Source organism: Artibeus jamaicensis, unplaced genomic scaffold (assembly GCF_021234435.1).
Source record: "Artibeus jamaicensis isolate MK-2021 breed Jamaican fruit bat unplaced genomic scaffold, CSHL_Jam_final contig_384, whole genome shotgun sequence".
In the NCBI taxonomy this organism is placed as follows: domain Eukaryota; kingdom Metazoa; phylum Chordata; class Mammalia; order Chiroptera; family Phyllostomidae; genus Artibeus; species Artibeus jamaicensis.
In genome coordinates this window covers 7,589,359-7,612,356 of record NW_026521810.1, presented here as the reverse complement: position 1 = coordinate 7,612,356, position 22,998 = coordinate 7,589,359, and the positions used below count along the sequence as shown (strand labels likewise).

Here is a 22,998-nt window from a genome sequence, read left to right as displayed (position 1 = left end):
AGCCGGCTGGGCCCCAGGATTCACCCTTCCCTCATGGCTCAGTTCCAAGTGCAGCTCCTCCGGTGCACGCGGAGGAGGAGGTGGCCCGTTCACCAAGTTGGGGGCAAGGCCCCGCACCGGCTGGCTGGGAGAAAAGAGGGCCCTTCTGTGTTTGGGGATAGCTCTGACAACAGGGCAGACTGGCCCAGCACCCCAGGGACCCAGTTCTCAGACCCCGGATTCAAAATTGTCTGATGGCCCCAGGTGACTGGGAAAGTGAGAAATAGAGTCAGGCTGTGAGTCCCAAGCAGGAGGGAGGCCCAGGGTAACATCCAGGGGAGGCTTTGAGAACACGAACTACTGTATCTTATCATCACCATCCCTAAAATTTTCAGAGCCCTTAACGAGCCATTTCTGATGCTTTACCTCATTTAATCATCATGCAGCCCTTGAAATTAGGCCCATCTCACCGATGAGGCAAGTGAGGCTCCAAGGCTAAATCTAATGGCAGAGCAGAGCCTCCAAGACCATCCAGCTCCGCAGCTCAAGGTCTCGGGCCTTTCGTTCAGTGATACAGGCACCAGGATGGCGCCTGGTGGGAATGGCGTGCACGCAGCCCTGGGACAGCACCTGTGACTGGTGCTCAATACTCGTCAAGGCCCTCCCTGGCCAGGACTTCCCTTCACTTGGCGGTGGTGGAGGTTGGTTCCCCTGGAGGATGACTCTGGAAAGACAAAACTCTCCTGGTGCAGGGCAGTGCTCTAGCCACCAGGGTCTGACCTCACCCTGGCCACTCCCTGGGTTCCAGAACCTTCTTCCTGCAGGGAGGGGCAGAGGCACTGGGAAGGGGGGGATTAGGCTGGGAGAGCAGAATGCCCAACACTTAAGGCCTGGGTCACCAGTGCTCATTAGGACTTTGAGTCCACCACCCACCAGCAAAGAACCTTGGACACGGTCCTTATTTTCCTGGGGCTCTGTTTTCCCATCTGCAAAACAGGTTGAAAAAGGACCTAGCTCATTATCTGTAACTTAAAAAAAAAAAAAGAAACTATTACTGGCCTGCGATATCCCCTCTCTACCTGACCCCTTTCCTCTCCTGTCACCTTCCTCCCTGCTCCCCAGTGAGGCTCTTCCCGGCGCTGCACTAGCCTGGGAGCAGCGGTCCCCACCCTGCAGCCCAGGTGGCAGCCACCAAGGCACTGAAGGTGCGCAAGGAGCTCAAGACAGACGGGCCCAGGACAGCTCTCCAGCCCGACACCAACTGGACAAATACCACCAGCGGCTTTTTCCAAAGTGCTTCCCACAACCAGTGGCCCTTTCCTTTCACCTGCCAGGACCTGAATTTCTATTTCTGGGTTTTGAAAGCCTGAGGGGAGGAGGGGAGGAGAGGAGGATAATTAATGATTGATTCTCTGGCACCACCAGCAGGAGGCCTGGGGGCAGGCTGTGGGCGTTTCCTGAGCTGTGGGGACCTGGTGGGAATCTCGTGTGGCTGTGGCGCACCCGAGCAGGCCAGGGGCGAGAGCCTGCCCTGGGCCCTTCTGCCCTGGCAAACCCCTGCTGCCTGAAGGCTCTGCCCTTGTGGTGCCCCTTCTGCCTGCAGCTGTGCTCCCTCTTTCTGGGTCCCCTCACAGACACCCCTGCCCCCATGCAGCCCCCCCACCCACCCTGCACCTACTCCCACTCACTGGCCCTTTCCTGCCAACAGGAAATCACCTGTCCATCACCTAGGGTTCAGTCGGCTCTTTGAAAAACTCACAGAGCTCTGGGGAAAGGATTAAAGGAACCGACTTCTACTGCAAAATTTGAGAGCAGTTTTAACTCTGCCCTTTTGGAAGTGCTGCCCTGCCTTTGTTGTCTCATAATAATTAACTTTGTGCAGAGCCGCAGCTTTCAAACGGCTTTTGCATCCATAATTCCTTTCACCTCACAGCAAAGCTAGGACAGACCCGCCATCGCCACTCCTACCTGCACCCACATCCTAAAGAAGAGGGAATGGGGGCCCCGAGGAAGGCAAGAGCCCATCCCAGGGAGCCGGGGCCCAGCCACTCACCTCCCAACTCAAAGCAGGAGTGGCCGTCTCCTGCCCAGAGAGCGCACTGGAGTCCCAGGAGGCGCTCACCACGTGGTGCAGGGCGGGCAGGTAACCCAGAAGGGTTCTTGGGGGCAGAAACCTTCCCCCAAGGCTGGCCTCCCCCGGGGCACCTGGGCCAAGGGGAAGAGGCCCGTGGTCCATGCTGGAGTTGAGGGGCCAGGCAGCCAGAGCCAGGAGGCAGGATTCCAGCTGCACAGCTGAACGCCGCCCATGGTCAGTGTAAACTCCAAGCTGCTTGAAAAAGACCCCCCACCACCTGCTTCCCAGCTCCATCAGCTAGATCACCGCTCATCCTGCTCTGCATGGGACAGTCTGTGTTGGCACCCAACTCCCACATCCAGGGAACGATCGCCCTCCGCCTCGCCCCTGACCACCCCTCCCACCAGCTCAGTGGATTTCAGCCGAGCCTTGGAAAAAAGACCATCTTTAGAAGGCTCAGCAGATCAGCCTGAACTTAGAAAACCACAGACTACTCACTGGGCTTAGGCCGTTCATTGCCTGGGATGGATATTAAACTCTTTGAATGTTAAGCTGGAAAGAATATTCATTTCCACACAGAAACACTCAGATCTGTGGCCAGATCTGTCAAAATTTTAAGGGCAAGCCAGAGTTACTTTCTCTTCTCTATTTTCATATTGAGAACTAAATCAATTTTCTGGGAAAAACACTGGGTTGAAAAATTGTAACTCAGCTTTAACCTCAGGTTGCTGGTCAACAGTCTTGGCAGGAGCGGCTCATGGGCATCAAGTCTGCGAAGGGCCCAGGAAGGCGTTGATCCTAAGAAGCGTGTTCTGACTTTCCCATTGACCCGAGAGTCTCCTACTCGTGATGCTAAATTTACCTCAAAATTTTAAGTAACGTCAAAGGAAGGCTTGAGATTTTCATTCTTAACTAAGAATCATGGTTCTTTTTTTAAGTTTGAGGGGGGAAAACATGATAAAAGGGATACACACACACCCTTTATATATATAATCTCAATCTCAACACACACCCTTTATATATATAATCTCAACCTCGTCATTTTGCAGACAAGGAGGCTGGCCCCAACAGGTGGGGTGCTGTTAATAACCATTTTCTTGGCCTTCGTTGAAGAGAACGAGGACAGAGAAAAGCCCCCAGGCCTGTTCCCCGCTGAGCCCAGGGAGCAGGGCGGGAGCAGGGCAGGGGCTCCCTGAGTCCCTCCTGCCTGTGGTGCCAGAAGGACTTCTCCGCTCAGCTGCCTCCTGTCACCTGCCGTCTGGGGAAGGGCTGCTCTCAAGGTGTGTGCAGGTAGCTTTTGTACACTAAGTTTTCATATTAAAGTGACTTTTTAAAGATGAGCTTACAAATGGGATGGGAACAGAACGTTTTGATGACTTGCTGGGGTTTTTTTTTTTTTTTTTTTTTTTGTCCTTTGAGAACTTTTCCCGAAAATGGGGGGTGGGGCGAAGAAGGAGGAGGCTTGTTTTGTTCAGGGGAGAAGAGCATGAGCAAGAAGGAGGCCTGAGTTCCAGCACAGCTGGTACCTCTCAGCCCCTCAGTGGGAGGCCTCTCTGAGGTTTGCAGAATTCTTGGGCCAGGGGCTGGTCAGGACAATCCACGCTCCACGCTGCCCTACAGAAGCAGGTGGTGGGACTGATGCCGTGCAGGGCCTGCTTCCGTCTCAGCGTCCTTCGAGCTGCTCCCTGTGGTCCGACCAGAGAGGGGGCTCTGCACATCTGCAAACACAGAGCGACAGCAAATGACAGCGTCAGAGAGACTTTTAAAACAATGAAGCACCTACTGTTTTGTTCAGAGACCTGCACAGATGTGGAGGATACGTTTAGGGTCATCCGTATTCTTTTTCTTTTCACAAAATGATTAATTTCTGCTAAATCAAGAAATGAGAAAGTCTGAGTGGGAGGTGCAAGTGGATTAGTCTGAAAGATAGAAAGTTTTTTTAATTAAGAAAAAATTGTGTGACTTCACACACACACACACAGCCCGAACGAGCTGTCTCTGAGGCCCCTTCACCGCCCTCTCACTCCAGCACCTCCGGCCCCCCTGATTCAGAGCCTCTGGCCCCCCTGATCCAGAGCCTCCGGCCCCCCTGGTCCAGAGCAGCCTCTCCAGGCAGCACAGCCCCTCCGGGCCAGGGAGCACCGCTGTCCTCTCAGCTGTGACCCTGAGTCCAGGAGCCTGGCCTGAGATGGAGGGGGCATCCAGCCTTGCCCCCCTCTACAGCGTTGCCTGTGCCCCACTTCTCTCCTTGAGAGATGGCCCCCACGAAGCGATCCTCAGCCCCCATGAGAGACCCTTCTTACCCACACCCAGGCCCTCACCTCCCCAAGGCTGCTGGCTCCTGCAGTCAAGGCCGGAGGTCGGTGGTCCTGGCCCTTTCTAGCAGCCTTCCACGCTGAGGTGGGATCTAGGCCCTCACTGCCTGCCAGTCCTCCGAACTCTTCTCCCAAGTTCAAAATCCTGGAGGAGCAAGAAAGAGGGCTGAGAGGACTGGTGCTCTGTGTGTTGGCAGAGAGGGGTCCCTGTGAGATGGCTGTGACCATTGTCGTTAGCCTAGCAGTGCGGGTGTGTGGGCCCTGCCTGGTGGTAAGGAGGGACCCGGCTCAGGGCTCCGCAGGGTTCCGCCCTGGAAGAAGTCCACACCAGTGGTGCGCAGGTGAGCAGCTTCTGCCTTAGGGAGCAGGCTAGAAACACAAGTTCCCTCCCGTGAGAGAACAGGCCCCTGGCCTGTGCGGACAAGAGGACGGGGTGTTGTAAAGCAGCTGCGCCTCTCCCGTCTGCCGGTCAGCGGCGGGGAGGGCGCCGAGACCCTCGGGCCGGGCCCTGAGGTCTCCGTCTCCCAAACCTGAACACTCCCAGGCCTGTTGAGTTGGGACTCGGCTGCCTCCCTCTCCTCTCCGCTGGAAACAGAAGCTCCAGAGAATGTTTCTAACTCCTGAGTCCACTCAGCCATGTCCCCCTTGCAAAATCCTCCCCTTCCCGCACCCCCCTGCACCCAGCCAGCCAATCGGCGGGCTGCGAGCCTCTCCAGACCCTTGTCTCAGGGCCCTGGCGGGATAAAACCGGTGGCGATGCCTGGCGGATGGGAACAAACTTGGGACCGAGGAGAAACGCGGGCCCAGGGCACCCTCGCGACGGACCCAGGCACTGAAGGCCTGCGGCTGCCGGCCAGGTATGCTGCGGAGGCTGGCTGAAAGCTGACCAGGGGAGAGGGCTGGTTCGAGAAAGAAAGGGTCCCAAGAAGCCTTTTCTCCCAAGTTAACCTGGGTGAGGCTGGGGTGGCAGAAGAAGAGGGCACCCGGGCTGGAGCCGGGACTTTGGTGGCAGAACCCCAAGTGTGTGCTAGGCCAGGCTGAGGTTGCCCACACTTCTCCTAAACCCTTCGACTCTAGCCACGCCAGGAAGGCCAGGGGGACAGGGCCCGGGCGGAGGTCTAAGGCAGCAGACTTGCTCTCACGCCCTTTTCCCTGGGTCTGCAGGGCAGCGGTGCGGCGGATGCGGCAGGGACCTGCGTGAGGACTCCCTGAGCCGCCGCGGGCCGCGAGCGATCCTCCGCGATGCCTCACGACTCCATCAGATCCGGTAAGGACGCGCGTGGCCGGACCCGGAGCCCCGCGTCGCTGTGCGTCTGTGCGTGCGCTCGGGTCCGCAGGGCTGGGGGCGTGCGCGCCGGGCTCGCGGGTCCCTCCTGCGCGGGGACGCAGCTGGGGCGCCTCGGGCCTGTCTCCCAGCTGCGACCGCTGCGCCGCTCTCCGCCCTGAGCTTCCCTGGGTCCGGCGGAGCTGCCCCCGCAGGCCTTGGTTTCTGCGGACCACACGGAGCGGCGAGGAGCTCTTCGTGGGGTCAGAGAGTTGTCCCTCGCGCCCACCCCTGGCTGGCACGGCCCGTGAGTGTGGGCCGGGACCTGCTGGACTTGCAGTTCCCTTGCCTCGACCACCAAGCCCTTGTCCGGATGCGCGCAGCTCTCCTAGATCCCCTGGCAGGACTGTGGGCCCCGCGCACCTCTAAACCCAACGGGAAAGTAGCCGGTGGTTGGGTCTGAGAGCCACGACTGAGCTGGGGGCTCGGACTCCTCCTGGTCGAGCGCGGGCCAGGCGGGGAGCCGCGCGGGGACCTCGGCCTGCAAGGACTGAGCTGCCCGCGGTGTCGCACCCCTTCCTCACCGGCGCCTGGGCCCAGGGCTTTCAACGGCGCTCGGAGCCCCTGACCGAGGCACCCGCCCTCTCCTTCCTCTGGCCCGGCCGGGGCGGGGTGCGAGGCGCGGGTCTTCGTCCGGAAGGAGCTCTAGCATCGGGCTAATGGACGCGCTGGGCACGGCCACTCGGCGCGCATCAAGTGCGGACCGCGGGCAGAGGCGCGGCCCGGCCGCGGTGATGAATGGAGCCGGGTCGGCCGTGGGGAAAGCGATTTATGGGGCCAGGGCGCAGCGCTATCGATTTGGGCCAGAGAAGTGAGAGGAAATCAATATTTCAGATGAATTCTTGGCGACTATGAAGTCCGCTCGGCAAACGGGACATTTGTTATAATAAGGAGGGTCGGATCCGCGCCCCGCGCGGCTGAGATCTCTATTTAGCCAGAGCGCGGCGGCCCGGCTTCGCGCGCAGCCTCGGATCTCCGGGCCCAGGCTCCGCGGTGTGGGGCGCGGGGAGCCCCGGGGCGCCGGACTGTTCCTTGTTCGGGTTTGTTGCGTGGCGGACACCGGGTCCGCAGTAACCCCTCCCCGCCGTCCCTCCGCGGGCGCGGGTCGGAGACCTCGCGGCCCTTCCCGGAGCCCGGGCGCCACGCGCGCTCGTGGACCACTTTCTGGGGCCAGAACCGTGTTTTCGCCCCTTAGTCTTTAGCCAAATCGGGTACAATACGGGGCGTCGCCCCGCCTCGGGAGCGGGACGGTCTTGGAGGCCGAGCGCTCTCCGGGTGCGGGACCCCACGCCGGGCTGGTCCAGCGCTTCCAGCCCGTCCCCCGACTGTCCCCTGACCTTTCTGGAGGTGTTAGTAGCGAGTGCTCTCGGACCCCGAATTTGCCGCGCTGGACCAGATCCTTTGAGACATAAGAGGAAGTCTCAGTTCCTTGGGCTGGCTTGATTTTGGTTTTGCTACTTATTTTCATTCTAGAAGCAGTCATTAGAACAAATGGGAAGAAAAGATAAAAAGAAAAAGGACACACTTTATTTTTATTTTAAATCGGCAACAGGCCCAGGTGTTGCGAGGATTTCGAGAGCTCCGAAGCAAACGGCCCTTGGTTTGGGGACGGAGCGGCGCAGCGGCGGCCGGGGGGCCTTCTTCTGTCCAGGGGGCTCCCCGCCTCCGAACAATGAAATAAAGCTGAGCGGGAGGGAGAAGGAGACTCTCTCCTGTAGTTTAATGCAACGCTAATGAAATAAAAGGGAGTTGCCTAAAACGAGGCCCAAAGGGTGGAGGCCGCCCCTGCTCGTTTTCTGGGCCCCGGGCGGGCTAACCCGGCCACGCCGCTGCCCGTGTGTAGAGCTCAGTTCACAAACCCGCTCCTCCTGGTTTTGTAGGCGCTTTTCTCGCTCAGGTGCCAGCCGCTTCTTCCCCCCCAGCACTCCCACTTCTAAAGGCCTTCACCTGGAGACCCCCATCCGCGTTCCCCTGGGGCGGGACCAGGCGAAGGCTGCGGGCCGCTCCCTGGAGCAGGGCGGGCGCGCCGTTTCCGAAGCCCAGAGCCGCTCTTCCCCGCGAGTCCCGAGCGCCCGGGGCTCCGACCGCCAGCGCGTCCTGGGCCCCTGTCGGCTGACCTTGCTTCGTGTGTGTGTTTTCGGCAGCTTTATTCCGAAGGGGTGTGGAGAGCGAATAGCGAGTTCTTCTGGTGCGCGCTGGTTAGCAATGGGCTGAGCATTTCGTAAAACCACTGGGAATTTTGTAGCATCGGGGACCAAAGATCCTCTAAAGTAAAAGCATTGTTTAAATATTCAAAGAGGTGTGGGAAGTGATAAACATCACACAAAGGTCAACGTAAACGATAGTGCGTCACTGGGGAAGAGAGTTTAATAAAGCAAGCGGGTTGTCATTAGACGTTATGTGGAACACCTTGCCTCCGCCCTGTCGCCAGCTCCTGAAAATCGGTTGTGCAAATGCAAAAACGAGACCGCGGACCGCGCAGGGGCCTGCCTCGCGCTGCCCAGGCCCGGGACGCGGAGCCCCGCGCGCTCCTCCGGGTTCGGAAAGGCGGAAAGGGGCCGAAGGCGTTTGCCGAGCGCCTGTTTTCTTCGCAGGTCTCTCGCTGGGGTTGAAAATAAGGTCTTCCCGGGACGGACACGGTCCGAAAGGGCATGAAGGGGCACTGGGGCTCCTCGATTCATCTTTGTTTCCAGATGCTCCTTCCTCCCACCCGCCTCAGTGCAAGTTAATTAGGAGATAATTTAGCTACCTCGTGAATTAGTTTTCAGATGAGTATCTTTTCAAGCTTTGTCACTTTAATTGCCCCGCTGATTGATAAGAAGTAATTATTTCTAATGGACACTTTTTGATGTCGATTGGAAGCATTTATTTGGGACTTTTTTTGGAGTGGAAGGAAAGTTAATTAATTTTATCAATCTATACCCAAAAGGACTCTTCTAATTCGGCTGAAGGAGACAAAGGAAGTGAGGGAACACAGCACACAAGTCAATCTTATAGAATTATAATTATTAATAGATTTTTGTTCAAAGGAGAGTGTCTACTATTAAAATAGTATGTGAAAACTTTGCATTTAGGGCCTCAAATCTCCAATTCTAATGTGAACATTTTTTATGGGTTTATGTTTCCCATGGACGCGTAGCATTCACAATCCCTTTATATGCTGACTTTACTTTGGAGGTTAGTCGGCTTTGTAATGAATTTTTGTGTCAAGTAAAATCAATAGAACTCAATATACTTAGAATAAATGGCATTATTTTTGTAAGAGCTAATTGTAAGAAAGATTTACTAATAGTCATCCTTGTTCTGTAATTATTGATAGAGTATAAAGGTGAAACTTTACTTACAGTGACATGTCTTTTCATACCTAAACCTTGGAGTAAACAGTTTAATCATTCACATCCTCCAGAATTTGTTTGTGTGAAAGAGAAAGAAGGAAAAGAACAGAAAGAAAGACAGACAGACAAAAAAGCTGAAAGTAGGCAGTGTGGGGGCAGGGGAAAAGGTGGCTGGAGAATAAAAATGAGCAAACTTATTTCAGAAACGAAGGTGGCCAGGTGCATGGAACCTCGGTCATTCAACATAAGAAAGTTGAAGTTCTACTTCAGAACACATCCTTTTGAACATGATTCCCACCAGCTCCCCTAAGCAACCCCTAACCTCCACAGGAACCCCTCACTTTTCTAGGAATAAAGGAAGGCACGACCTTTGGGAGCCAGTTGGTCTGGATCTGTGATGACTAGTAAGTCAAAGTCCTGATTTGTGTCGATGAAAAGGGAGTTGGAGCTGTGCATTGCGCTCTCGGGACTTAGAGAGAGATTGTGTGTTTATTATTAAAGCCCCTGTGGGCTTCATTCCTAGCTGTGTGCCCACAATCTTTTCACAGACAGACTTGTGACTCGCTGACATAGAAGATATTGCCACACTAGCCCAGAGTGGAGACACCCTCGTGCTCACGCGCACAGCTGAACCGAGAGCAGCCCCGTCAGACAAGGTGCCCCCCTGTCGGGTTAATTCAGCCAGTGCCCTTTTCAATCCTTTATGTGTAAAATCTTGTCTGCTTTTAATGACGTTTCTACCAGACTACGTGGAGCTGCAAGAATGAGGAAACATTTTAGATGAAAAAGAAATTTAAGACTCACAAAGAGCAGATAATATCACATACCAACCTCATTATTAGTGAAACTGAAAAATATATAAATAATGCAAAAAAAAATCAGCAAGGGAGAGTTTAGTAATGGAAAATTCCCCTGCAATTAAATGAAACAGTAATTCAGTGGAGATATGCCTGAATGAATTAGCATTTGTTAATTGGCTCTCATAAAAACAATGTATGTGTGTGTGGTTGAAGGTGTGTTCAAAGTATCTATTTTTCATAGGAAAACTTCCTCGAATATGCATATCAAATTATGTAGTGATCCCTTTCTATTTTGCAAAACGTCCCAGTTGTCTCGCTGGTGAATTTCACCCACACGCAAAGTGTGGGGGTAGGGAGAGGAGCCCCCATTGGAGGAGAAGAATAAAGCTGCTCCTCTTACCTTGGGACATTTCCGTGACATGTTGGCAGAGCTTAGAGACATCCATGCCAGGTCCTGAGTGGACTCTGAGGTGGCTCATCTGCTCTGGGGCACAGCTACCTGGGGCAGAGGGGCTGCTCCGGGGCTGTGCCCCGCCCCCGCCTCGCCCAGCCTGCACCAGTCGCCCCCCAGCTCAGGCAGCAACCGCAGTCCGTAGTCTCAGGAGGAGCCTGCTCTGCGCCACTGTGCGGGATGTGTTTGCGCTCTCGCCACAGTTGGTCTGACTTCTGAGCTAAGCGTTTTAAAGCTGCCGTATTTACCAGTCCAAGAGGTGCCGAGCTTCCAGTTGCACAGAGAGAGCTTTGAGCTCTGTGCTTCTGAGAACACAGGGAGCCAAAGGGTAAAAGAAATTTGTTTAGGAAGAAAATGATTATTTTAAAAGAAGGGGGCAGAGGAACACACCCTCATTCAAGACTGCACTTTGCTTTTGTTCTAGTTGAGACTTGGGGAAAGGCTGAGTCTCTCAGCCCCCATTCCTTTCAGAGATAGGACTTGAGGATGTGAAACACCCTCTGAAGAGAGAAGAATGAGCCCCACACTCAGCACTCTTGGGGAGGTGACTCTTTCTGGGTCCACAGTGAGCCAGGTCCTCTGCCTGGGGACGTGCAGGGACCATGTCCAGTAGAGGGGCTGGGTTTCTCTTTGGGGGAGAGGTTCAGAGAGGCCTGGTCCAAGGTCTCCATTCCCGACCACTCTCCCAGGCCAATCCCAGCTTCCCCAGCCCATGGTCAGAGACCCTGGATGGAGGCTCTGGGTCAGGGTTGGCCAGAGGCACCCACCCTTCCCTGTGTGTCTGTGGCCACATACTTTTAAGTAGGACTATGAGAGTTCATAACCATTTTCTCGAGTCCTGAGTTGGGGCCGACCAGTCGGTTTGGGTTCCTGAAAGCCCCTCCAGACCCCTCCCCCAGCCATGTGGGGACATGCTGAGCAGACGTCTCTTACGTGGGACACACCAGAGCAGCTTCGAGGGACAGTTTCTGTTTCCCATGCGAGGCTCACATCACCGAGTCCGGGCTCCGCAGTGACTGCTGGACCCTGCCTAGGAGTCTCCTTCCTGAGAGACTTTCGGGTTCGGTTTCTGTGCTGGTTCCTGTGCATCCTTCCTTCGTCACGAATGCTGCGTAAGAGGCCAAGTGTGGTGAGGGCTCAGCACAGCCAGCCCCCAGCTGCTCTAGCTCTGCTGAAGCCACCTTCACATCCAAAGAAGAGCTGAGTGCGCCCTGGACCCAGGGAGACCTCAACAAATGGAAGTCTCCTTGTTACCTTTGAGGCTGGCGTAGGCATGGGATTCAGGACTCTCCCGAGCTCCTGACACTTCTGCAGAAGAGAAGGGAACTGCTGCTCAGATGTGACTCCAAGTCCCCTTCCCATTGCTCCCGTCCCAGAGCCCAGCTCATCACAGTGCCCTGTGGCACCAGACGATCTGCACCTGCAACTCCACTGGGAACTCGGGCCAGAACCCTGGGAGAGAGGGCACAGGGGCCTGCGTGGCGGCCGTGGCAGCAGGCAGGCCTTTAGTCCCTCAGCGGGCATTCCTCCCCAGTGTCCCCAGCTCTCCAGCTCAGTTAGAACAGCCCCCTTTCCAGTGCAGTTCTCAGTCTTCCTATCTGCGAAGTGGGAGAGGCGGTTTCTACCTGGACGGCACTCCTGGAGGTGCCTGTGAGGAGGAAGGAGATGATTGACCAACAGGGAAGGCAGAGAGAGGGGGCTTTCTTTGGGTACATACCCCCCAGGGCTGCTATGTCATCCCCACCAAAAAAGCAGCTGTCCACAGGCACCTTAATAAATCACAGGCCAAAACATAAACTTACTCCAGGGCATCTCCAATCCACACTTGGCCTCCCTGTTGGGTCCATGTCACAAACCAACGGTCAGTGGGTGAGATGGAATCAGCCTCCCAGTTACTGGGAAGACCAGTCCCTGAAGTCGGTGTGGTCACCGTGCCCCGTCCCCCGGACAGCGAGTGGTGGGCACTCGGGGTGCTGGATCCCTGTTCTCCAAGTTTAGACTCAGTCCCTCTGCCGCTTCTCAGGGTCCCTTCACTTGGGTTCAAACCCAGTCGTGTGTTCCTAGTGTAACGTTGGCAGGGAAGAGATTTAATTTTAATATCTCACTTCTTTGCTGTGCAGATTGGGCTGGTGGCATTTCTCTGATGAAAACCCTTCAAGCAGACAACTTGAGGGAAAAACTGTTTTACTCTCTTCTCTTAACTCCTTTCTCTCTCCCATCTTCAGCCACACAGCTCATCAGCTTTGTCTTCTGCACTGTCCTCCTAAGTGGCCTTGGAGTGACCTGAGTACTTAGTGCCGATGAGTCCCCTGGGACATATTGCCGCTGTCAGACCAGCACAGCGGACAGGTCAGGGAGCTGCCTGGGCGACACGTCTGAGAGAGAAACAGCTCGATCTGCTGTCCCCGCGGGAGCTGTGCATTTGCACAGACTCGGTGCCCTCCGGATGTTTTAATTCCTCAGCTGCTCCAGGAGGTCAGCAGAACCAGTTATTCCAGGGTAAACTCTGGGTGTGAGGTCTCGAGAGGGGGACTTCTGAAGTCACCGTGAAACAAGCCCAGTGGGCAGCCTCCCCATCTCTGCAGGAGCAAGAAGGGGCTGACCTGGGAAGCCTTGACCTTGACCTGACCTTGCTGCTTTCTCCCCATGTGACCTGAGACGAGCCAGCTGTCTCTCTGGCCTTGAATTTCCTCATCTCTATCAGGGCTTCTAGGAAGTACTGAAAGTTAGACCAGGATCCTCACCGGGCGCAGAGCAGCTACTGAAGACATTCACCCTCTCCATTCAGTGGTCACCGGGGAGGACAGCCTCCAAAAGTCCTCCAGAGCAGATAGATGCCCAGACCTCACATTTTTGTAGTATTTTCTCAGAAGCTTTCCACTAATAACTCAGAACCCTGGCCAAAACTTTGTTTCCGTTAGATTTCAGGGCAAGCCCTTGGATGCCCCACATGGATACAGTGAAAGGCTGCGCCTGCATCGGTTGGTCCGAAAGAAAGGGCGCAGCGGAAGTGCCGTTCAGAACCCGCGCCCCGCCAGCAGCTGCCCGCCGTCTGGACAAGTGCTCCCAGCTTCCCTTCACCACAACGCCCGGTGGAAGGGGAAGCACCAGGCTGGTGGTGGAACGGTGCTTGTGGACATCCTGCTGGAATCCGGAACATGCTAGGGTTTCAGTGGAGCTGGTCTCAGAGGAAAGTCGAGCTGGAGGGGGTGTGTGGGCTCTGTGTGCGGCTCAGGCAGGACCAGAGGAAGACTTGCTCCTAAATGACCTAGAGCCATACAATAACCTTTAATGAACATTCACTAACCTTCTGTCTTCTCTCCCCTCCCCACCCACCGTCTTACATTTTCCTGTTTTGTGTAACGATAGCCCGGCTTTGGCACAACAGCAAACCCTAGTTGACCTTTAAAAGTCTGTGACTAGCTGAGCCCCAGGTCCCTGGGCCCTGCTCTGTTTTGCTCTTCAGCACTGAGGGGTCTCAGCATCCTCAAAAAGGAGGTGGCAGGAATGGGGTGACCCCCTGACTCGCCCTCGGTGTCTGGCTGTGCCTTCAAGGTGGGAACCAGGAGGAGGAACGAGGCCATGGGGGGAGTGCCGGCGCAGGAGAGGTACCGGACCCAAGCTCGGAGCCGGCTGGAATCTGAGGCCTGAGGTTTAATTCAGTTTAGCAGTCTGCCCGATGTGGGCAGGTGCCACGCCAGCCCTGGCAGCATTTGCTGCCAGGGAGTCAAGGTAGATGACAGGTGAGAGGCCCTCAGGTCCAGGAGCTGGAGTCCTGTGATTCCCTCTCAAGTGGACAGAATACCAGCGAGAGAGGAAAGAATCAGACCGAACAAGTCAGTGGGGGGCCAAGACTGGAAATTAACACCCTGGGTGGTGGACGCACCAAAGCCATTTCTCTGAATAGTCACCCAGTCCAACCACACCACCGCCAATACCAGATAAACCTCATCCGGCCTGAGCCCCTGGATGTTCTGGAAAGGCGGCAGGAGCCTGTAGGGTCAGCGGGCTCCACATGGTCTCCACTGGCTCTAGGTCCAGGGTGGCCGGCGAGCTCCTGGCAAAACACTGCAGAGCTGTAGGTGCAAATGCCGTGGAGGCCGGCCCACTTCTGCCAAATCGAACGCTTGCTGAACACGCCCGTGCTTAACCCCGGTGCCTTCAGAGGTTTGCACTCTGCAGGACCCCCTCAGGGCGTCCCGTCTCCTTGGCAGTGTGACCAGGCCTGGGCCCTTCCAGCCCTTAAATTCTGTGGTGCTATGATAGTGTCCATACCAGGAAGATTCCATGTCCCCCTCTCCTGCTGGCCACAGATCTGTCTGGATAGGGGCCCCTAACTGGGCCTTGGGGAGACCCTTGCAGGTGGGGCTGGCTCTCTGGAGCTGTGCTGATAGTGACACACACTGAGTGTCCCAAGGCACACGGAACAAACTGTGCTGGATGCTGCTGAGCCAGTCACCCTTCTCTCAAGCTCTTCGAACCTGTCCGTCACACTGTCCACAGCCAGCAGCCAAAGTACCTGACAGACCAGCCTTCAGAGAGATGTTCTGTTTGACACCCATTTGCTATCTTACAAAATCCTTACCTTTAGATCTCCCTCCTTGTGCGTAAGGCACATCCCAGTTCAGAAAGGCGCAGCCCTCCGAGCGGTCCTCTGCAGGACGGAAGCTTCCCGGAGCCCACACCGCCAGAGGGGCAGGCATGGAGGAGGAGAGGTGGGTTAGGAGAAGCGGACTAGTCCTCTTGCGTAACTTCTCCGAGCACGTTTCTTCCTGGGCATCAGGGGGTAAAGGTTTGTCTGCCTGCCCAGCAGTGTCACGGTGCAAGTCCAGCTCGACACTGCCGGTTAGAGAGACCTCGCAGAGCCGGAGCCCACGTCGCAGCTGGGCTCAGGTTTCGTATCTGCCACTTACTGTCGGCATCCCTGCGGCAAGTGACCCACCTTCTGTGTGCCTCAGTTTCCTCCTTTGTAAAGGAGGGGTAATAGTATCTACTTCTATAATGGTGTTCTCGGGCATAACGTCGTGATTTATGAAAAGAGAACAGTGATGGGCCCAATGCAGAATCGAAGAAGTGGGAGCTGTTTTACAAGTTATCACCAGGATAGTACACTTGACCCTTGAACAACACTGGGGTTAGGGGTGCTGACCTCCCAGGAAATTGAAAATCCATGTGTGATTTTTGACTCCCCCAAAACTTAAGTTTTCCCTCAGTGTCTGCTTCAGGTCCCTGCAGACACCGAAGTCACGGTGCTCAAGGCCCCTGAATACGATGCAGAGACCAATGCAGACCGTCGGCCTCCTGCATCTGCAGACTGCCAGCTGTGGTCAAAAGCGGTACAGATATTTGCTGAAAAAATTTGCATGTGAGTTCAAGCCTGCATTCTTCAAGGGTCAGCTGTGTTATCACCGCTACTGCCTTCATTACCATCACCCAGGGGCGCGGTGGGGAGAGTCCACTGGGGCCTGCGGAGCCTGCGCTATGGGGGTTGTGGCTGGGTAATGTCCAGGTTGTCCCGACAGAGATCTGTGATTACCCAGGACTTGCTGCAGAACAGCCACCTGGAGATTTTCCTCTCACGTGTCATGAAAACAGCTCTGCTTGTCTTCCTACAAAGTGGAGTGTGAACGACCCAGCCCGCCACAGAAGCAGAATCCACTCCCACGTGAAATGACGAGGGCTCCCTCCTGATTTCTGCTGTGACGGGTCAGCGCTGGCTTGTAATTGGAGCTACATACACGGACGCAGACATCGGCAGGCCCAGGGTGGGTGCCTGTGGACACAGTTTTCTGTGCCTTCCCGTGTTCTAGGGAAGCATCTCGGCTTCTCCCACGTGGGACCCTTCCACACTGTTCCCTTCTGGTCTCAGCTTTCCCCACCCGTGTCTTAGCTTCACTGTTCTTCATCAAGGTGGTGATCACGGTGGTGAGTGAGCAGTCGTTCCCTCGCCTCAGCCAGAATTCCCTCAGGACCCGCAGCCCTGTCCACACCGGCCACAAGGCCGGCACGCGGTGGTGCCCATCTGGGGGAGCAGCCTGAGGGCCTGGCAGAGGGGGCGGGCTGCTGCTACAGCCCAGCTGCAGAAACGAAATCCAGAGCCGTTAGGCCAAGGGACCGAGCCCACACGTAATGAGTCACAGCCTGCTCTCCCGGAATCATAGCGGGGGTACTGGGTTTGGCTTGGGGTGGGTACAGAAGTGTGGGACATAGTCCCTGACCTTTGGGAGCTCACAGCCTGGTGACAGGGATTGTCTCCTTGACCAGAGTCTACCCAGGCTCCCCTGGACTCGCCCACAAGGCCTCCACTTTGGGCTCCTGTGTTCCTCCCCTCACTGACCAGTTTTCACAGGAATCCTGATGGGTTTGTTTAGCCAGAACCACCCCCCCCATCCTCTGATCTTAACCACCCTCCCTGTCTAATCGAGTTCTTCACCCCCCCACCCAGGTGACGTTTGGCCCCCACCCCAGCCTGCCTTCAGCAGTGACCTTCGGGTCTGCTTTACCCCACTGCCCCCAACCCCAGTGTTGCCTTCGTGACTTTGCCTCCACTGACCCCACCTGCTCCGCCCTGTAAGTCCCCACTTGCCCAAGCTGTGTTCGGAGTTGAGCTTGGTTCTGTCCCAATGTCTCTTTTCTCCTATTTTACTCCTGAACGAAACCCATTTTTATCTCTTTACTCTCCAGCTCTGGTTTTTCTTTGAAACTAGGTGAGACAAGCAGGCCAATGAAGAGCTAGTTTAATCCCAAGTAGAATTATATTAGGGGTAAAATATGAAGGGTTTCAAAAGGGGTGAAGGTCGTTGATTGGTAAAGAGGCAGGTGAAGGCACCTGGGAGTCCGAGCTGGAAGCAGTGGAGGCAGGCGGTGGGGCCGGAGGTCGGGGTTCCGCGGGGGGTGTGGTGAGACACGGGCAGCGCGTGGAGGGAGCTGGCAGGTCACAGGGGACGCCGCGGAGGCAGGAGGGCGTCTGCGTGTGCACGCCAAGCGCAGGAGCCCGGGTCAGAGGAATGTTACTACCTGTTCAGTTTGCCTGGGACAAACGGGACCAGAGGGCTGTTGTACTACTTCTGGGAATGGTCGGTCTGTAGGATCAGAGAGGGATGGGGCGGAAGAAGAACTGCGGGCACGTGTGTGAGGTGGAGGACGAGACGTCAGAGACCAGGCCCATCTAAGCAACCCAACAAGACACCCCAACCAACTACTTCTGTTGTAATGAACACGCATCGGAATCCAATCTTCCTTTGCCAGAATTTCACCCTACCCCATCCGTCTACCGTCTGCAAAACATTGATAATTGACGTTGTTGATTATGTCCAAGACTCAGAAATAAGTTAGGTTCAATAAAACATCAGTTTTACATACATTCATCCGCTTTCTAATTTATTGAAACCAGGACCTAGTGCAGGGCAGCCGAGTGAATGCTCTGGACATTCCCGTCAGGCAAGCCTGTGCCCCATGGCCATCCCAGTGGCCAAAGGGTTTGCTAACTCACTTTTAAAGGTACAACCACAAAACCAGCACCCTGCAGGAAGTAAACTGTTCTGGGTATAAATCAGCGCCTTCCCCCTTGTCCTCCCTTCCTTAATTAAGTAAGATAGGATTCTAATTTATTTCTCTATCCTTTTGTGGGTAAACTGATTCTTTCTTGTTATAAAAGAAAAAATACTGGTCTTGGAACGCGAGTCAGCTGGTCTGCTTCTCTGTGTGTCCCACCCTCTCCCTCGCAGCTTTCGGTCACGGCCTCCGGGAGCACGCACAGCGGAAAGCCCGCCCTAGACTTCCAGGCCACCGCCATGGGGCGAGGCTCCTTCAAGGCGGTGGAGCTTTCAGATCACAGAGGGAAATACGTGATCCTCTTCTTTCTACCCGTTGAACTTCACTTTTATGTGCCCCACGGAGATCATCGTTCTCAGCGAACATGCCGAGGACTTCCACAAGTTGGGCTGCGAGGTGCTGGGGGTCTCCGTAGACTCACAGTTCACCCACCTGGCTTGGATTAACACCCCCAGGAAGGAAGGAGGATGGGCCCTCTGAATATCCCCCCGCTGGCTCAGGTAATGAGAAGCTTGTCCCATGATTGTGGCGTGCGGAAGAAAGATGAGGGGATTGCCTACAGGGGCCTCTTTATCATCAACGGCAAGGGTGTGCTTCACCAGCTCACCGTCACTGATTTGCCTGTGGAGCACTCCACAGATGGGGCTCTCCTCTCCGGCTGGTCCGGGCCTTTCAGTACACAGATGAGCATGGGGAAGTCTGTCCCTCTGGCTGGAAGTCAGGGAGTGACACGATCAAGCCCAACATGGGTGACAGCCAGGAATACTTCTCCAAACACAACTAGGCTGACAAACAGGCACCAAGCTTGGGCTCTTGGCCCCTACCTGGGGGCCCCGTGCTGGCCCAGGAAAGGCCAGACCTGCCCCTTCATATTCTGCAGTCTGCGACCCCAAATGGCTAGTCCTACGCCTTTCCATATTCCCAGCTGAGTGCTGAATGGTGACCCATCCCTGGAGCCGCCCAACCAGACACAGGGATAGAGGTGACCAATAAAGTATTAGGGACAGAGAAAGAAAAAGAAAGAAAGAAAGAATACTAATTTGCGGACTTGGAACCAGCCAAAGAATAGACTCGAATCTGCAGAGCAGAGTGGAGACTATGGAGTGAAGTTCAGCTGACCTCATACAGCAAGTTCAGCTGTGGTCCACTTAAACTGACAGCACAATGATATCGGGGACTGTGCCCAAAGGACCCTGGGGTGGCACTGGGCAGGATGGGGGTCTATTAACGAACAGAACTCAGTCCCTTGCTCCCTCTGCCATCCTTTGCCAGGGGCTGCCTCTTGTCTGTCTGCAATTTGTCACATTTCGGCTCCCATTCTAGTGTCATCAGAGAGGTGCCCCTAGGTGGTGACATTTTTTACTTCTCTGCTTGTTCGACTGTGGACAGAGGTAAGGGTGATAAAGTCAAAGGAATTGCTACTAAAAAGTAATGTTTAAATGTTCCCAAGTGAGACCTGTGTGTAGTAAGAGGTGGGCTCACTTCCAAGACACATCTGTGAGGGTGGCTATTATTTTTCTTTTAATTTGAGGTCACTTTGTCTGGCACTTCCAACCCTCCCAGGCCAGTGATGGTTTTCCTCACAAAGTGTCCCAGTGCACACAGTAGGGTCTCGCGGAGGGAGAGCAGAGGTGAGCCACCTCAGAGGAGTTGAAGGCTTTCGTGCACTGGTTGGGTGTCCACACTCCAAATGCTCCAAATACAGTGGAGTGTGGCAGAAAGTCCTGCTCTCCCCCAGCAAATTCTCAGTTATCCTGAGCTCCTGGGGAAGCCAGAGGCCTCCCCGCTTCTCCTTCTCTTTGATTCCTGCCCACCTTTAGCCACGTGTGGGGCCCGGTGGGACAAGTCACAACACACAGTAGGATGACTGGGAACAAGGGTGGACGTTACTTCCCACGCCCTAGTCATGGGTGTGATCTGGCACTAAACTGCCCCATATGTCATGGAAGGTGAGGTGCATGGGGAAGCCTTGGGACATTTCCTTGCAGAGGCCTGTTACCCACCCCATCCCACTGAGACAACGGGAACGGCATCTCCCTTTATTCGTCAGCATGTTGGACAAGATAAATAAAAGCCACATGACAGCCCTGGCTTGTGTGGCTCAGTGGAATGAGCACCGCCTGCAAACCCGAAGTTCACCAGTTCAGTTCCCGGTCAGGGCACGTGCCTGGGTTGTGGGCCAGAACTCCAGTTGGGGGCATGTGAGAGGCAACCTTTCTGAGTGTCTCTCACACATCAGTGTTTCCCTTTCCCCCTCCCTTCTCTGCTCTCTAAAAAAATAAATAAAATCTTTAAAAAACCCACATGGCTTGAAAGCACGTTGCCATGTGTTGATGGTGTCTCGGGGCGTGGATTTGGTCACAGTACCTCCCCATTCACCGTCAGAACTGGGAGGATTGCCGGGCACAGGCCAACCCCACCAAAACTGAGAGCGGTCTCCTAGGGCGCTGAGGTCTGGCTGGGCCTTTCAGACAAGAAGTTTAGTCTTTAACATAGGAAACACAGGAAAAACTGAAAATGCCAAAAGAAGAAGAATTTATTTGCAAAAATGAACTCGTCAGGGCGTGGCAGGTCTGCCTGCTGGAGCTCCAGAGCTCTGCAACTTCGCCTCTGTGCTCACTGAAATTCCAGTGTTTTCTCCCTCCAAACTCCAGACGGAGCTGGCGGCGGATGTGCTGCCCTGACTGAACAGAGTTCTATGGTCTGCCTTCCCACCACTGACCAGCAGAGGCTGAGAGACCACTCTTTCAGTCTGTGGAGCTTGCTAAGTTCAGACCGCAGTTCTGTCTCAGCGTCTCTGTGTGTGTGTGTGTGTGTGTGTGTGTGTGTGTTAGGGCCGGGGCGGGGGAGGGGAGGGCTCAGCACCGGCGTGCAGAGCCTGTGCTGGCCTCCCACGTGTGCTCCCTGTGGACCTAGCTCACCGTCAGTGCATCTCCTGGAGTCTGCCACCTTCCCTGTCCTTTGGCTAGAAGCTCCAGTTCCTCTCAGAATCTCACATTATACCTCCCCTGTGCACTGTGTGGAAGCTTCATATAACTGGGTGGTTTGGGGGGCAAACTGGCAAGGGAAAAAATAAACAGGATTTTCCCCAAATTGTGGAGTACAGGGGCCCATTTTCCTGGGTTCTTGTCAGAGATGTGTTTTCCTCTGCATTTTGGAACTTAAACCTTGGCCGTGGCTGCAGCTTCAGGAGGGAGCAGGGCTGGGACAGGAGACGGAGGGTCCCCTGCAGCCCCCACTTGGGCTCCGACGGGCCCCTTGTCCAGTCCTCTCTGCGTCATTCCCCTCCTGGCCCTGGAGCAGTGCTGAGACCCACCGCCTTGAGGACAGAGCCGATATCAAGGCAGGAAAACCGAGCAGTTTGCCACGGTGCTGGTCATTTGTCCGGTGCTGACATCTGTCCCCAGTCTGCCCACTGGCAGTTTCTTCCAGAATCCAGATACCGACTTTTCTAATCTGTCCTGAGCTCGTGGTTGTCATCAGTAGGGGAACAACTGGCTGGGGACCTTCTCCATCCTGGTGGCTCCAGAACGGTGTGTTCTCTCTCTCTTTTTTTTAAGAAAAAGAAAGGAAAGAAAGAAAGTGGGTCGAAACAGCAAGGAGACTTTCTTTAGAAATGAGTGGACAGAAATAAGTGTTTTCTTTACCCACAGTCCTTTGAAGTGCTATGCTCGTTGGTATGAGGTACTTTTATTGTTCTCTCTGGATATTCTTCCTGAAGAAGGTGGATGGAGTTGGCGGCACAGATATGGGAGCAAGAAGGTGGGTGTGCTGTCCTGGGTTCCAAGGTGCACGGCGTCCATGCTGTTCTGTGATTCTGGGCCTCTCTTGCCATGCAGTTCAGGTCTGGCCAGAGGCCGGATCGGCCGTGAGTGGCTCCTCCTGGGCCTTCCTGACATGGCCTGTCCACCTGTCCCGAATGCCGTTGGTCTGTGCCCATGCCAGCTGAATGCGCAGGGTGAGCTGGCCTCCAGGGCACTTGGTGGAGCCACATGTGGGAGAAGCCCTCGGTGCCTGAGTCAGTGTGTGGAGACGATGAGCCACCTCGCCTCCCTGACCCACATGATGGGGCGTAAGGAGCCAACAGATTTCACTGGGTTCAGACAATGAAAAGTCCGTGTGGCAGCTTGACATTTCTACCCTAAATGGCCGAGTCTCTGATGGGCGATTAGAATTTCCCTGGCTTGACCCCTGAGTTGGACTTCTCATGAGGCACTTTCTGTCTCTCATCTTCACTGAACTCTAGCTGAAAGCGGCGTGCTGATCTCACCCACCAGCATGACTTTTCCTTCTCGCAGCCACGTTGGAAGGTCACGTGGAGCCACCTCTGGAAGGAGAGAGCGTGAAGACAAGGTATTAGTATTACCGTGGTTTTGAGCACCTCTCTGCCGAGTACACAGAGAAAAATGATCAATCATCCCTTACCTTTGACAGAGTTTAAGGACATTTCCGCAGGCGCCACCTGCAGATAATTAAAAGGCACACGTTTTGCCGGCAGCCCTGCCTTCCCGCTGGTCACTGCACGTCCTGGAGGAGCATCACTCATGGTCGCTGTGCCTGTGACAGCCACCAGGACCCGGCCGAGGCACCAAGAAGTGACTCTGCCCCATGGACAGGACTCTGGCCCAGCATTCCAGGAACGGCACCCCAGGCCTGTCCAGTCACCTGTGACTGGTTTAATGTGGTTTAAGGAAGCAGGACGGTCCCTGTGGGGGCACTGCGCTGCCTGGGTTATGATTAGTGAGGCAGTTAAAATGTTTGGGAGCTCCTTTAAGAAGCCAATTGGGAAAGCGAGGGAGCCGTTCACCTGAGGAATTACATCAGGGGTGGCAGAGACAGGAAGTTTCATTAAAGGCGTGGGAACCTCCGTGGTGGGAGGAGGAGACCGAAGCCACGGAGGCCGGTGCCCTGGGTGGTGGCCCTCGGTCCCACCAACCACCAGGACCCCTGGGCAGATCCCCATGTCCAGCCCAGCCCCCAGCCAGACCCACTGGGCCAGAATCTCTGGAGCAAGGCAAGGAAATCTGGGTCTCTCTGTTGTTTTTAACCCTTTTTTGAAATAATTGTGGACTCACATTGTAAGGAATAATGTGGCGAGGGCCCACATACTCTGCCCCTGTTTCCCTCAATGACAACATCTTCTAAAAATCTCACCGCCAGGGTTTC

The 22,998-nt window shown here is 55.1% G+C and overlaps 1 long non-coding RNA gene and 1 pseudogene across 1 annotated transcript; both read left to right on the top strand.

The window, feature by feature from the left end:
- Positions 1-5,165: 5,165 nt before the first annotated feature.
- On the top strand, positions 5,166-15,685 carry LOC128627324 (uncharacterized). The gene is made up of 4 exons (XR_008391488.1): positions 5,166-5,225; positions 5,533-5,635; positions 13,200-14,993; positions 15,492-15,685. It is a non-coding gene; the product is annotated as an uncharacterized LOC128627324 (long non-coding RNA).
- Positions 15,686-15,759: 74 nt separating this feature from the next.
- LOC119055999 (peroxiredoxin-2-like) lies at positions 15,760-20,094 on the top strand (annotated as a pseudogene).
- The last annotated feature ends 2,904 nt before the right edge of the window (positions 20,095-22,998 follow it).